The sequence below is a fragment of the Ictalurus punctatus genome, chromosome 11, assembly GCF_001660625.3.
Source record: "Ictalurus punctatus breed USDA103 chromosome 11, Coco_2.0, whole genome shotgun sequence".
Lineage (NCBI taxonomy): Eukaryota > Metazoa > Chordata > Actinopteri > Siluriformes > Ictaluridae > Ictalurus > Ictalurus punctatus.
Genome location: NC_030426.2, coordinates 8135974 through 8150923, shown reverse-complemented (window position 1 = coordinate 8150923; position 14950 = coordinate 8135974). Strand labels below are relative to the sequence as shown.

Genomic DNA, 14950 nt, shown 5'->3' with positions numbered 1-14950 from the left:
CCTGCATAACGGCAAAGCCACAAAAAGCCGTGAACCTTTTGTTAACTGTTTACCTAGTCTCCCATGCTTAACAATATTACTTTCCGGTGAAATTCGAAACAGCAAAGTCCCCAAACAGAATCCTTTTTCAGCGTTAGCGCATTTGCAGCTCGACGCAGCTGCGTCTGAAACGAACAGTCGATTTCTGAGAGCTGTAGCTCATCACGCCAACTGTGCCTTGGACCACCGACGAAATGCTCTGTGTGAGACGCAAGCTGTGGTTTAATGCAGCCAGTGTGAAGTAGTGGTCAACCACAGAGCTGTCAAAAAAAGCTAGGGACTCAAAAGGAAATGCAAGGGATCTTTTATTATTGTATCATAACAAGTAAACAGTGTGCAGTGCATTAATACGGTTACTTGCCATTTGGTTAATAATTGGCCTTAATGAAAAAGGCTGCTGCATACAGAATAAGCGACTTCATATACAAGTGTTTTCCATTCTTTCTGCGGTAGACTGTGACTCATAAAACACTTGGAAAATTGGCCATATCACACATTTAATTTGTAACTTTTTTTGTCTGTGTGTGTGTGTGTGGTAGATGTGAGGAAATTATTGTATGTGTTAATGATGTATGGCAAGGCTTTCCAGCTCTACATGAGAAAAACAGCCTAGGTGACAAGGAGTAATAAAAGACATGGTTTCCCTTGAATAGTTTTTCCACCAAGATCCTAAAATGGTCTCGTATTATTACACAATTTGACATAAATGAAAAACATATCTATGATAATGAATTTTTTTTAAAAACACTAAGCTGCACTGGCAGTCCAAAGAAGTTATCGGTAAAACAACACAATAAACAGCACTGAGGAAACATTTAGAAACATGCAAAGCGCTATTTTAAACCTGGCATCATGATAAATAAGTTTTAGTATGTCGAATATGTAATCAGGCACGCTTTCATTTCTCACGTTTTTGTTCTAACTTCCTATTGGTGTGTGTGTGTGTGTATGTGTGTGTGATCCTCCCTCGAATGCATTATGTATTATTAGGAGTAGTGCACGTTACATGTTGCAGAGTGAACAGTATTGTGCTTTTAGGCTTCAATGCCAGGTTTGCACATAACATAGTTTTGTTTTTGTACTCTATACATCAGGCCGAGAGTATCCATTAATTCCAAGTTTATATGAAAACTAGTTATTAAGTGAAATCTGAAGATGTTCAGGGTCATGGTGTCTTAGTGCAGAGGTTCTCAACCTTTTGTAACTCAAGCCCCCCCAAGCCTCCCCTATCATGTGGTATATATATATAATCTGTTTTTGATAGATAGATAGATAGATTTTTTATGCTTTTGTGTTTTTGTACTTTATTGATTACTTTTCATAACTTTTATGATTTTTAAAAAAATAACTTTTATGACTTTTATAAATCTATATAACAGACTGGTATGGAACATGAATGATGAAAAATGTTTCTGAACACTAGAACTACTTTGAACAAGAGAACTAGGCTGTAATAACGTGGACTATTTTACATGTAAAACATGTTGCGTTCCATTCGTCTTGCGTTATAAAAACATTCGCATACGAATGATGTAAATCGGGACGAAGGGCGCGTCTCGTTATCCATGACGTTGTTAAATCTCCGGCTCTCAGCCTCTCACTGAACAGAGCAGACGCAGAGAGAGGTGAGAGTGCAGCGGGAAAGCAAGACCTCACACTTGCAGGACAGTACTGGAGACATTTGGAAAGTTGCTAAGGTTTGTCCAAAAAGTCGCTAGATTTGTCGCAAGGTGCTTGCAAATAAAAGTCGCTAAAGGGGTCTGAAAGTTGCTAAGTTGGCAACACTGGTCTGCACTGACAGCTAGATAAAATGCCAGCTAAGCTCCGCCTCTCCCCAGCAAAAAGAAAATACAGAGGGAGAGGGAACGTGGGGTTTTTCCATTTATGCACATTCTATTTGAAAAACTAAAATACACAGAGTACCCAAATGATGCCCTGTCTGTGTTTTTTTCTTGAAAACAATTTGCGCCCCCTTTCTGACCTCTCCGTGCCCCCCCAGGGGGGCGTGCCCCCTTGGTTGAGAACCATTGGCTTAGTAGTTAGCAACTTTGCCTCCACCTCCATATCACTGATGAATGTCTGTGAAAACGTTCCCCTTTCTGACCTAACGTTTCTCTCATTGTAGCTAGTCTCTGGTCCTATGAGTCGCCTTCAGCCTAATAATCTATATAAATACATGCAATTGGATTGGAGTTACGACAGAGGATTTGCTACAGGAGCTGTGCTGGTTTATGTTTAGAAAACTGAACTATGGCGATTTTAATTTCATACATTTATCATCTGGAGACACGATGGCTTAGAGGTTAGCCAGTTTGCCTCGCACCTCCATGGTTGGGGGTTTGAATTCCACCTCCACCCTGTGTGCATGGTGTTTGCATGTTCTCCTTATGTTCGAGGGCTTCCTCCAGGTACACCAGTCTAGAGCAATCCTTAAGTCTTTTCTGGAAAAAATATTTGATGCTAAGCCACAATTTCCAGAAATGTTTAGAATATGTTCAATATGAGGCAGCTACAGTTTCATTCAAAATTATTCAACCCACATTGCAAATCAGGTTTATTGTCAAAATGTACAGCTTCAGCTGTTTGCAATGAACAAATCAAACAAAAGCAATTGAAATAGTTAAATAATAAACAACGAATGCTTCAAGTGGTTTCCCCAAATTCAACTGAAAATGCAACTTACAATGACTTTTCCAGTCTCAAAATTATTCATCCCCCTGAATAGAATCCCTCACAACATCACAAATATACAAAGTAGGTGTTGTCTTAAGCACACCTGATGCAAATAATCAAGGGCTTCATTAGCAGCACCAGGTGTGCTTGAGCTGGAACATATGAAATTCCAGAACTGGCTAGGGGCAGAAAATGTAATAATACCTGAACGGGACAGAAAAAGGAAGCTATCAACTAGATGATTGGCAGGTTGTGAAAAACCCTCGAGTAACTGGAAAAGACCTGCAGCAAGACTTGGTGGCAACAGGCACTGAGGTTTCAGTGAGCACAGTAAGGCGTGTACTAAACGCAGGAGGTTTCCATGCCAGAACTCCAAGACGTACACCACCACTGACCCAAAAGCACAAGAAAGTCAAGCATGGTGGTGGCTCGGTGATGTTCTGGGGCTGCTTGCATCCTCTGGCACTGGAAACCTGCAGCATGTGGAAGGCAAGGTGGATTCATTGAAGTATCGGGAAATCCTAGGAGAAAACGTCATGCTGTCTGTGAGGAAGCTGAAGCTCGAATATCATTGGACCTTCCAACAGGACAATGATCCCAAGCATACCTCAAATTCCACCAAGGCTTGGTTGCAGAAACAGTCCTGGAAGATTCTACAGGGCCATCACAGTCACCTGACCTGAACACCATCGAAAATCTCTGGTGGGATTTGAAGAAGGCGGTTGCATCACGCAAACCCAAGAAGATTACTGAACTGGAGGTCATTGCTCATATGGAATGGGCTGAGATTCCTCAGGAACGCTGGCAGAAGCTGGTGTCTGGCTATACATCTCATTTGCAGCAGGTCATAACAGCAAAAGCGTGCTCTTCTTAGTAATAACGATGCTTGCCATGAAGGGGTTGAATAATTTTGAAACTGGAGAAGTCATTGTAAGTTGCATTTTCAGTTGAATTTGGGGAAAACACTTGAAGCATTCGTTGTATTGAACTATTTCAGTTGCTTTTGTTTGATTTGTTCATTGCAAACAGCTGAAAATCTGTACATTTTGACAATAATTTGCAGTGGGGGTTGATTTGACACAGCTTCAAGCATGGAGATTTAGTAATCTATTTGTTGAAAAGAAGCTTAGTAAGAAACAAATGAGTAATATTAATTATTAATGGGCTTTCAGCAGTTCTATGATGTTTGCTTGAAAGACAATAAAAGATGCTTCAGAGGAAGCATGTGTTAAACTTTACCCTCCCTGTGTGATAGCGCAGAACTGAATTTGGAGAAACTGGTTTAAAAAACTCCGGACTATACAAGTGTTTAATAGTGTTCTTGCGACCTTCACACTAATCACAGTCCTTTGACAGAACCTGGGACAAGTGACTGTCATTATCACACTCTCACTGTATCACCGTTTCATGTTAATGACCCATTTAGCAGTAGCCAGTCTCTCTCTCTCTCACACACACACACTCACTTCTCCCAGGGTGAAGAGGAAGCATTTATGGCACTAGTCTCTATTGTCCACCAATACACAAAGAGAAGGTGCTACAGCCTCGCCATTGTCATGGGTGTGTGACCAGTAACAGAGCTAAAGACAGACAGAGGGATAGATAGGGGAGGAGGGGATGGTTGTTGTATAGGGCTTTGAGATGATGTTTGAAAGGGGAGAACTGGTATTAGGGATCAAACTCAGGACGGGGGCTGTTGCGGCCTGGGATCAAATCCCCCACTGAGCCCCATGATCTGCCTGCGTTAAGGTGAATACGACGTGACGGCAGGCCTGTGGTCTCGGCCAAAGTACAACTAACGAGCATCTGTTCCAAGCCAGCCCCCTCCTACACGTAACAATTCAACCACACACACATACTGAAGCGCCATCAAATGACCTTTATGTGCCTAATATACACACCGTGCTACTACTGAAAACTAATTCCCAGCCAATCAGTCCATTCAATTATTGGCCTAACTTTCTACTAGCATCTTGTACAAACCCTTACACATATCATCTGCTAATACTCCGTTGACCTTTCTGATTATTGCCATTTAATTTGTTCTTAATACAACTGAGGGAATGCGATTAGCTTTCTCCACCTCGAGTTTGATTTGTTGAATCATTGTGGGATGTTTTTGGTAAGACACCTTTATTATTGCCTGCAGTAAAAGGTTATACATAAGATTATACATAAAGTACAAGGACTTTAATTGTGGTGTTTTACGATCAAAAGCACACAATAATACTAATAAAAACAAAGCTATTTAAAAGAAATATTGTTTTAACTAAGTGGCCAATTAACTTTATTAAGGGTCTTTTAAGCTGTTTATTTTATTCGCTGGTGTTATTAGCATATTCTTCATGTGGGATATGTGCTTGATTGTGCTCGAGTCCATGAGCTCGTTCCAGAGATCGCGAGTGTGTACACGTACATATTTGCACAGTGTTATCCAGCTTGCATGAGGCCAACAGAAGTAAAACAACTGTCAACAGTGGAAGTCTATAAAAACGGGTCGTTCACAAAGCGAGAACAAACAGCCGTGGTTTACTCAGGATTTCCTAACAAACACTCGAGGAGAGGGGACACACGGCAGCGGACACGAGACAGAATAAAGAGGACCAAGGAAGACTTACTTGTCCGTTTGGCATAGTGTATATAACACGGCTTCTACCAGGCCAATTGTCTTATGATATACTTATACCATATGATGTACTGTAGTGCTAATTACAAAACATTTTAGTATACGTAATCTTTAATCACATGCAACAGGTAGTTATCATGGAACACATGTGTGTATGAAGAATGTGCAGGCAAATTCACACTGAATGGAGTTTCATCATCAATGCTGGAGTAATAGAGTATATAGCTGATGCAAAAAAAAATGCAAAATAGTGAAAGTAAAGGTGGAATGGTTGTGAGTAGGGGTCTTGTGAAGGCATATCTGCAGAAGTTTGAGGAGTTCAGAGTTTTTTAATCCTAATGTAAAAGGCTCAAACTGCATCCTCTTCATTAATATTCTCCAGAATGATGCATGCAGTGGAACACTTCATTACAGTACATTAGAGACAACAAAAACGGATGTATGTTGTTATTCAATGTTAGCAATATAATTATATTAATTATGTAGAGTAATCACTTAACTATTATATCATAAACCATTAGCTGTGATGTCAACAGAAAGAGAAAACGTAAATGTCAGCTTCTCACGCTTTTGGAACAAATGTACTTAAACTCAAGAAAAGGCTTTTGTAGTCCTTCCACACAAAGCCAGGACTCTAAAGCTCCTGGGCAAACAGGGGAAGAAGACTTTTCCACTGTCTAGGGCATCATTAAACCATAGAACTCAGTGTTAGTGATACAGTACATGTAGACACAACACAGCAACTGACAGTTATAACTCAGTGTGTGTTAAATGGCATTGGAAATAACCCGTTGAGTCTATTTTTGTTTGGTTAAGGATTAGAGTACAGACTGTAGTGATTTCAGTAGTTAGAGATGTACAGTGCTTTTTCAAAGGACAGTGAGGGACAACAGTTACTAATCTGAATCCCCAAAATATCCTCATTCTGATCAAGCGTGTCTGCTTCCCAATAACATAAAAATAAAAATACCTGCAAAAGTAAAGGTTTCTGTGAAAGTACAATTACATCGAAAGTAGGAGGAGTTTAGAGGTTGTGAGGTGGTGACTAGCATTCGTTATGTTATGTGTCAGCCACTCAATATTAGCAATTTTCTTTGTCAAGAAATAAAAATTAAAAAAAAGGTAGATGTAAAGCTATTTTTTTGTAATATGTGTGTGACTGTCTCACACAACTATCGCACAGGGCTCACCAAAATAAAACAAAAAAACGAGTTTGATAGTCGAGAGCATAAGTTAAGTGTACAAATGGTATGAGATTTAGAGTGCTCACTAACAACAAAAATACAGATACGTTTCTGTGGTAGAATTTAAAACCGTGTTCTATTATGCATATGGTGCGTTGAACACGTAATACTCTATATAGGAAACATATACAGTACAGTGAAAGAATGCATACTATGGCTAATTAAGGAACAACTCTGAAATGTTTGACATTTTATGATATCCCCGATATTTCCTAAAGCCTACAGATGTTGGGATTTGAACAGAGACTGAAAGCCTCATTCACTCAGTCCCTAGGCTACTAATTGCTATACTGTGGATTGTTGTGCAATCTTATTTGGTAGAAAAGTGACCCTTTTCCCACATGACAGTTTTCTTATTCGTGAGGGGCAGAAGAGGCAGTAGTAGCTCGGTGGTTAAGATGTTGGACTACTGATGTGAGTTAAGTACTGCCAAGCTGCCACTGCTGGGCCCTTGAGCAAAGCCTCAATGACTCGGTTGTGTAAAAGAGATCAATGTACGTCACTCTGGATAAGGGTGTTTGCTAAATGCCATAAAAAAATAATAATAAAAAAAAGTAAATGTGATGATTTGATCAGTCAGTGGTCTGCACTATTTCTAGCTCCACCTATATGATCCTGTTCAGTACAAGTGATACCCTGCTAAGACCCTTGGCAATGGAAACAACAACAATAAGGAGGATAATTTGTTTCTGTACCTCGCTGTACCCCGCTGTCCTGTGGGTAAAAAAAAAAAAATGACTGTTAGGTTATAAATGGATGATGAGTGGGGGAAGCGAGGTAGGAAGCATTGAGCAAATGTAGGAGGAGTGGGTGATTAAAATTCATCCCACACAAAAAGAACAAAAAGAAGAATGAAAAGAGTGAGAATGTGAAAGAAGGAGAAAGTGAGTGATAAGATTGTACGACTTCCCCTAACTCAGCCTTTGAATCACAGCACAATCACTTTAAGACAACGGAGTAGAGGAGGGGGGAGAGAGAGAGAGAGAGAGAGAGAGAGAGAGAGAGAGAGAACATTTATTATTCTGGAGGCTTTCTCTTCAGAGTAGCCCGGGCAGGCTGAACAGGAGGTCAACAATTGACTCAATTACAAGACAAACTTCCCAAGAGCCCTACACCCTGGCTCTCAGCAGACCTGCTCTCTCAGGCACAAGAGCTTTTCCCTTTATTTCTCTTCTCTCCTTTGCGCTCTGTCTTTCCTCTCCCTTTCTTTTCCTACCCCTCATCATAAACGTTTGAATGTTTGCCCCACCCCAGGTAGGAGAGAGAGTAGCCTCTTTTATCCTCTCAAGGATTCTTCTCCCTCTTTCTGTCTGATAAGTGGTGGCAAGATGGAGAACGGGCGACGATGGTGAGAATGAGAGAGAATAAAGTGCAGGTTAGAGGGGGAGAAGGCATTTCTTTGTGTCGCTCTCATTCGATCCTGAAGTGAAAGAAGAAGTAGACGGTGACCTAAACAGAAGGGTCTAGTTCAAAAACGTCAATCAGCTCCACTTGTATTCCCAAAAAGCTCAAGATGCAATGATTGTAAACTAGTAGACAGAATTAGAGGCAGCTGATGAAACATTCCTGATATAAATATCCTTTACTTGGCGGGGTTGGGGGGTTGCCCAAAGATATATTTCCAGAATATACAGATTTCTGCATTTCTCTTTAGAATAAAACTACAAAATGCTACGTTTCTGTATAGACATAAAAACGTAAATCTGTCCAGACTGGATAGCAACCCCCTGAAAAAAGAAAAAGAAAGAAAGATCGTCTCACACACACACATGGATATCCCTTTAAAGCAATACATTTTAACATTAGAGTCTGGACCAATATTATTAACAATATCATCATTACATAATATGCATCATCTTGAATTCAATTTTTGTTCTTAATTAAATCTTAGCTCTTAAATCACGTTATGTTGCTGTTTTATGCAATTTATACATCATTCATAATTCAGGGATTAAAAGTAGGCTAGGATAATACTGTAATTATGTTGTTATAAGTATATATCAAGTACAGCACTGGAGTGTATTTAATAATTCAACGTTTGAGATACTGCACAGATCATTTATCCCATTCACACAGGACAAAATGGCGACTGTGTTTAAAGAAACTGCAGCTGGACTGTTGGAGAGTAATGTCTGATGGCTGTATGAGAGAGACAGAATTAAAGAGTGAGTAGTAAGACTGGTTATGGTTATAGAGAGACTGGAGATTAATAGCAGGTCTAAATCCTGTTAGATTCAGTAGATTTGTTAGGAGTTTAACAAATCAAATCCTTGAAGGTGTCTGGTGATCTGTCATTACTTTCTAACTATATCATTATATAGAAATCTGGTGGGAAACCATTTTAATAACCAGAAATAAGTACCATAACAACACAATCGCACTTTGTTACGTCCCATCTTTAGTTATATTAATGAATTTAGAAACATTTTGTCCGTATATGCCCTAATATGTCTGTGATATTTTGACTTTATAAACAAATAAGGTTCTATCTTCCATTCATTCTTAACCCAGATTGAAGCTTATAATTCTTATAAAAGGTCACAATGTGCAGCTGTAAATATCTTGTTTAAAATGCAACGTTGCCAAGCCTCAAGCTTTTGGCATAAGCCTCATGCTTTTGGGTGTTGCCTCACTCTCTTAAAGTGCACCTGTTATGTTTTTTTCAAATATTACCTTTCATGTGGTGTGTTATGGAGTTGTTTGTGAATGTAAAAACATCTGCAAAGTTCAAAAAATCAAAGCGCACGACGAACAGAGTTATTGACTCCCGAAAGAAGGAAGCGATTCTGAACAGCTGAAACGAGTCGTTAGTGATTCCAGACTTTACTTCCTGTACTAACCTATGTAGGTTTGTAATAAAAAGCCCCGCCTCTGGTCTTCATCGGCTGCTCGAGAACAGACGGAGCTGAAACTCGTTATAGTAGTGGGTGTTTCCTTTTGGAAACACGCTGACAGCGGACCAATCACAACAGACTGGCTCTCTGAAAGGAGGAGTTTGGAATGAATCCTTTAGAATGGATCACTGAACGAGTCGTTTGTGACACTGGGGGGAACAAGGAAATGCTACAATTTCAATTATGAGCACATTAAAGTGTTTTTTGGCCTTGGGTGCATGTAAATCTTTTGTATGAGACCTTTAAAACAAAACTAGAGACGTTTCAAAACCATAATAGCTGTGCTTTAAGCCATCCAGAAATGTCTCTCAGATCATGACACACCCTTGTGAGGGAACCCAATAAGAGCACTTCCTAGTGAAGGACATTAACCAAATTTGCGCTTAGTTTGTTTCATGGTGTTGTGCTGAGATTGGCTTATTAGAATGACTGTAGAGCATCATATTGACCTAAACACTTCAAAATAACCGTTATCATTCCAGTGTAATCTTAAGCCATTCCAATATTAGAGCTTCAGGTATTGTCCAGCACCTAATACAGATCCGACGCTGTTTATCTTTTAGTAACTGGGCTGACTTTTGTTGCTCAGTTATGTGAAACATAGTAGGTGCAATTTATGTCCTTCATAACCAAGATCGGTGCTGTGTTAGGCAACATAAGTTGTGTTTATTTCAGAAAATACATCAAATCCAGTCCAATACCAATCCAGCCTTTTTGCTAGTATCAGCCCTTATACCCATGCTCATGTGCTATACCAGATCTATTGTCAAAAACTAACGTAAAAACTACCAAGCTTTTGGAAAAAATTATGTAATAATGTGCCATTTCATTTATTTCTAAATGAGCCAAGAATCTATTTCAACCAGTCCATTTGTCTCATTTGTTTTTCAGATCATTCTTCGCACATTGTTGTGATTATTTTCAGCCCTTAGAAAGCTCGCTCCAGACCGTGAACGTGTGCACTTGTTAAATGAGGAAAGTCATACAACCTCTCCAGTATGGTTGTACACACGCGTGTATGTGAGTATAGGATCTGACGTTATTCTGAAAGGGTTTTTTTGGTTTGTTTTAGTTTATAGTCCAAGCTCCATATAGAACATAAAGATATTTATATTTGACTTTTTACGTTGTTATTGAGTTTTTTTATACCGCTGGGTATTAAGCAATTTAGAACTGTTTGGTTTTCTGAGTGTGTTCATGAATGTGTGTGTGTATGTGTGTGTGTATGTAATATGATCAGTGTGAATTAGTTAGTGTGGTGTGTGTGTGTGTGTGTGTGTGTGAGTGAGCGTCGTTGGCTGAGCATCGCAGCCGTTGAGGCCACACACGAGCACTGCAGCATTCTTCACTCTTACAACTACAGCAAGAGAGACCTGACTCAGAAATATCTTTTTGCTATGAGGTGAAGAGTTGCACTGATCTCTCAGTCTTGGAGGAAAGGGTAGTGTGAGAGATGCTGGGTCTGGAAAGAGGAAAAACCGCAGGACTGAAGAAAGAAACGTTCTGTAGAACGAGCAGAAGTTAGACCTTGCGGAAGCTCCTGCTAAGCCATGCTGAAGCTGTATTTTAGCTTGATCATCGAACTAAGATAAATCGTGAAAGTTCTGGTGACAAATAAGCAAGAGTGGGGAATGGACATGACAAAGGCAGAAGACAAAGAGAGAAGGGAGATGCTCATGCAGTGTGCCAGGAACAGAGCCAAAGGGTTGACTCATAGCCTGGAATCCTTGACAGCCCGTAACACACACTCACACATACATAAGCACACAATCGTGTAAGCACACCAATTAACAAGCTGAGTGCGAGTCGAAACAGGCTACATAAAGGTTCAATTTCTCATCGTAAAGAATGGAAATGTTCGGGAGTGAGATTAAACCATCTCCAACCCTGTTCATATGTCATAGTGTCAGTGATGTTCAGAATAATGGCAGTCAAACTGCATGTTGAGATACTGAACTGTTTCTATGGTACATTTCCAGATATTCTCAAAATACGGGATTTCAGATTTCTGCGATTGTCGCTTTTCTGATCATTTCTGAAGATTAAGCCCAAACACACATAACCTACTGTACGTCAGCAGCCATTTCAGACTAGAACATGATCCCAGCCAGCGTCAGAGTTAGTGTGTGTGGTCTGTGTGCATGAGGACACTCGGCATGCAGCCTTGCCATGAAACCCGTTTGAAAATGTAAATCTTGGTTTCCTTGGCGTTACCTCCTCCAAAAACCAGGCATGTTCCTCTTCTTATCCTGTGCCTGCTTCTTCTCTCAACTGTTCATCGCTGTCTGCCACCATCCCCCTGATTTCTTGTGGTATTTATAGTAAAAGTAATGGTTCTCAAAATATTCAGTTCTTGGGCCACCCATCATTATTACAATTATTATTTTTTTACACAATCATCAGAGCCAACATCAGGGGTTAGTAGAGGGTTATACAGTACTATTCTTGACTGTGTGCGTGTGTGCGTGGGTGGGTTCGTGCGTGCGTGTGTGCGTGTGTCAGGGCTCGGCCGCTGCAGCTGGGTCCCAGCTGTGCATCCCAGCCTTTTGGTGGAGCTGTTTTCCACTCCTCCTCCTCCTCATCTGTTCCATCCCTCCCTACTTCCTCCGTCTCCTACAGGGAGTTCAAAGGGATACGTGTGGGCACGTTTGGGCACATTAATAACCCCATACTATAGGATGTACGACTCTCTGGACACAGAACAGAGCCTAAGGTAAAAAAAAATTCAGAGCCACATCACTTCCACAGAGTATAGATTCACTTTAAGTTTAACCAATTTATGTCATTGGGAGGGACCAGACTCACATCCGTCATACATTTCCTATTAGTTTTAGTTGTGTCTACAGTGGTTATCGGATAACATTGTTTTAAATGACAACCCAAATTCCAATGAAGTTGGGACGCTGTGATAAATGTAAATGAAAACAGAATGCAGTGATTTACAAATCTCATAAACCCATATGTTATTCACAGCAGAATGTAGAAAACATATCAAATGTTTAAACTGAGGAAATATACATATACAGTATATATATGTGTAATTTTGAATTTGACGGCCGCAACACATCTCAAAAAAGTTGGGACGGGGGGAACAAAAGGCTGGAAAAGTAAGTGTTATTAATAAGAAACAACTGGAGGTTAATAGGCAACAGGTCAGTAACATGACTGGGTATAAAAATCTTAGAAAGGCAGAGTCTTTCAGAAGTAAAGATGGGCAGAAGTTCACCAATCTGCGAAAAACCGCGCCTCCAATTTGTGTAAAAATTTCAGAATAATGTTCCTCAACGTAAAATTGTGAAGACTATGAATATCTCATCATCTACAGTACATAATTTCATCAAAAGATTCTGAGAATCTGGAGAAATCTCTGTGTGCAAGGGACAAGGGTGAAAACCATGATCTTCGGGCCCTCAGGTGGCACTGCATTAAAAACAGGCATAATTCTGTAATGGAAATGACTGAAACACCTCCAGAACTCATTGTCTGTGAACACAGTTCGCTGTGCGATCCACAAATGCTGGTTAAATCTTTATCATGATCCAGAAACGCCGCCATCTTCTCTAGGCCAAAGCTCATTTAAAATGGACTGAAGCAAAGTGGAAAACTGTTCTGTGGTCAGACGAATCGAAATTCTTAATTCTTTTTGGAAACCATGGACGCCACATTCTCTAAACTAAAGATGACTAAAGAGGAGAGGGACCATCCGGCTTTTTATCAGCGCTCAGTTCAAAATCCTGCATATCTCTGATACTATGGGGGTGTATTATTGAATTTGGAATGGGCAGCTTGTACATCTGGAAAGGCCATCGATGCTGAAAAGTATATACAGGTTTTAGCGCAACATATGCTTCCATCCAGTTTCTATTCCATCTTTACTTCTGAGAGACTCTGCCTCTCTAAGATACTCATTTTTATACCCAATCATATTACTGACCTGTTGCCAATTAACCTAATTAGTTGCAAAATGTTCCTCCAGCTGTTTCTTTTTAGTAAACCTTACATTTCCAGCCTTTTGTTGCCCCGTTCCTAACTTTTTTGAGATGTGTTGCGGCCATCAAATTCAAAATGACCTTATTTTGTTCTGAAAATGATACATTTCCTCAGTTTAAACATTTTATGTTTTTTTTTCCCTATTGTGAATATCATATGGGTTTATGGGATTTGCAAATCATTGCATTCTGTTTTTATTTAAATGTAAACAGCATCCCAACTTTTTTGCCATAGGGGTTGGAATTACTGTATAATAATCCAGGACTTTATGGGGTTATGGTACAGATAATTAATTAAGATTAGGCAGGGGTGAGTGAAATAGACAATATAGTAGCTAAGAAGGTTTAAATGAGGATTAAAGGAGAGCAAGAAAGAGAACGAGAAGGTATGAGGTGAAGGGAGGGAGGGCAACAGGAAACCACAGGTATGCACTGCCTGGAGAGAGAGAGAGAAAGGGAGGGAGAGCGAGTGGGATGGATGGAGTTTAGAGGATTTCTAAACTAAGGGAGAATGGATTTTTATTTTATTCTTATTGCTTCATCAAGACACCTTCTTCACATGAGACGCTCGGAGACCCTTCTCTCTTTCTGTCTCACACCCACAACACCTTCTAGTAGCCACTCTGTCATCGGCCACTCAAACCATGTGTACTCAAAAGATGACGAGGATATCCGTGTTGACAGAAGTTGATGCACCTGAACTCCCCACCAACGCCATGTTTCCTTTGCAGATAAACAACTGTTTGTTTCAGCAATTAACTTCAGTCGAAACTGAATTAGGCGAAACTTCAAACAAACACAGTACAATAAAGTTTTCCAGTGTGGAAGTTCACCTTGAGGTACTCGTTGGCGCTGAAGAATTTGAGTGCGTGTTTGGGGGTGGGGTGTCTGGGTTGAGGGGAGCAGGAAGGGATGAGTATGTCTTCTGAAAACAAAGGCAGAATAATAAAAACAAAGTTTACCATTGGACAAAAAAGTTACATGTATAAATAGTGGAATGAGGAGAGAAACAAAAGAGCAGGAAAAGCTTAATTTGATATTTTCTGTAGTTCACCAAAATCTCAAGTCTGGTCCATTCCCCCCTCCATTTCGCCCTCTCTCCCTCAGGAACAGCAAGCTACATTAGAGCTGCCATTATCCCCTCTAGCTCATAACAGCCAGAACACCCACCTCGACTCTGCTCCATGAGCGAGGGAGAGGGAGAGGGAGAGGGAAAGGGAGGGAGCAATGGGGGTTGGGATGAGAGTGTGCAAGATGAGCAGCTAAGGAGGGAGGAGGAAAAGGAGGAGGGGGTTCAGATGAATGCCTCCAGCCCTATGTCTTGTTTTAGAGTTCCTTCTCTCATGGTGACGTGCACTTTTATGCTGGGGACAGTACCAAACTGTTTATGTTGTAGGCGCAGAGTGCCGAGCGAGTGGGAACAAACAGAGAGCTTTTCAAGATTAGGGGTTAGTGCAAAGGGTGGAGAGAAAGAGGTGAAGGAGA

The 14950-nt window shown here is 40.4% G+C and overlaps 1 protein-coding gene across 2 annotated transcripts in view; it reads left to right on the top strand.

The window, feature by feature from the left end:
* Positions 1–14950, top strand: part of gli1 (GLI family zinc finger 1) — a 50815-nt gene that overhangs the window by 18554 nt on the left and 17311 nt on the right. Inside the window, exon 2 of one of the 2 annotated variants that reach the window (XM_017480114.3) lies at positions 10368–10496. The exons of the other annotated variant lie outside the window; for it this stretch is intronic. The gene's annotated coding sequence lies outside the window, so the exon portion shown is untranslated. The remainder of the gene's footprint in view (positions 1–10367; positions 10497–14950) is intronic. 2 annotated transcript variants of the gene reach the window in all.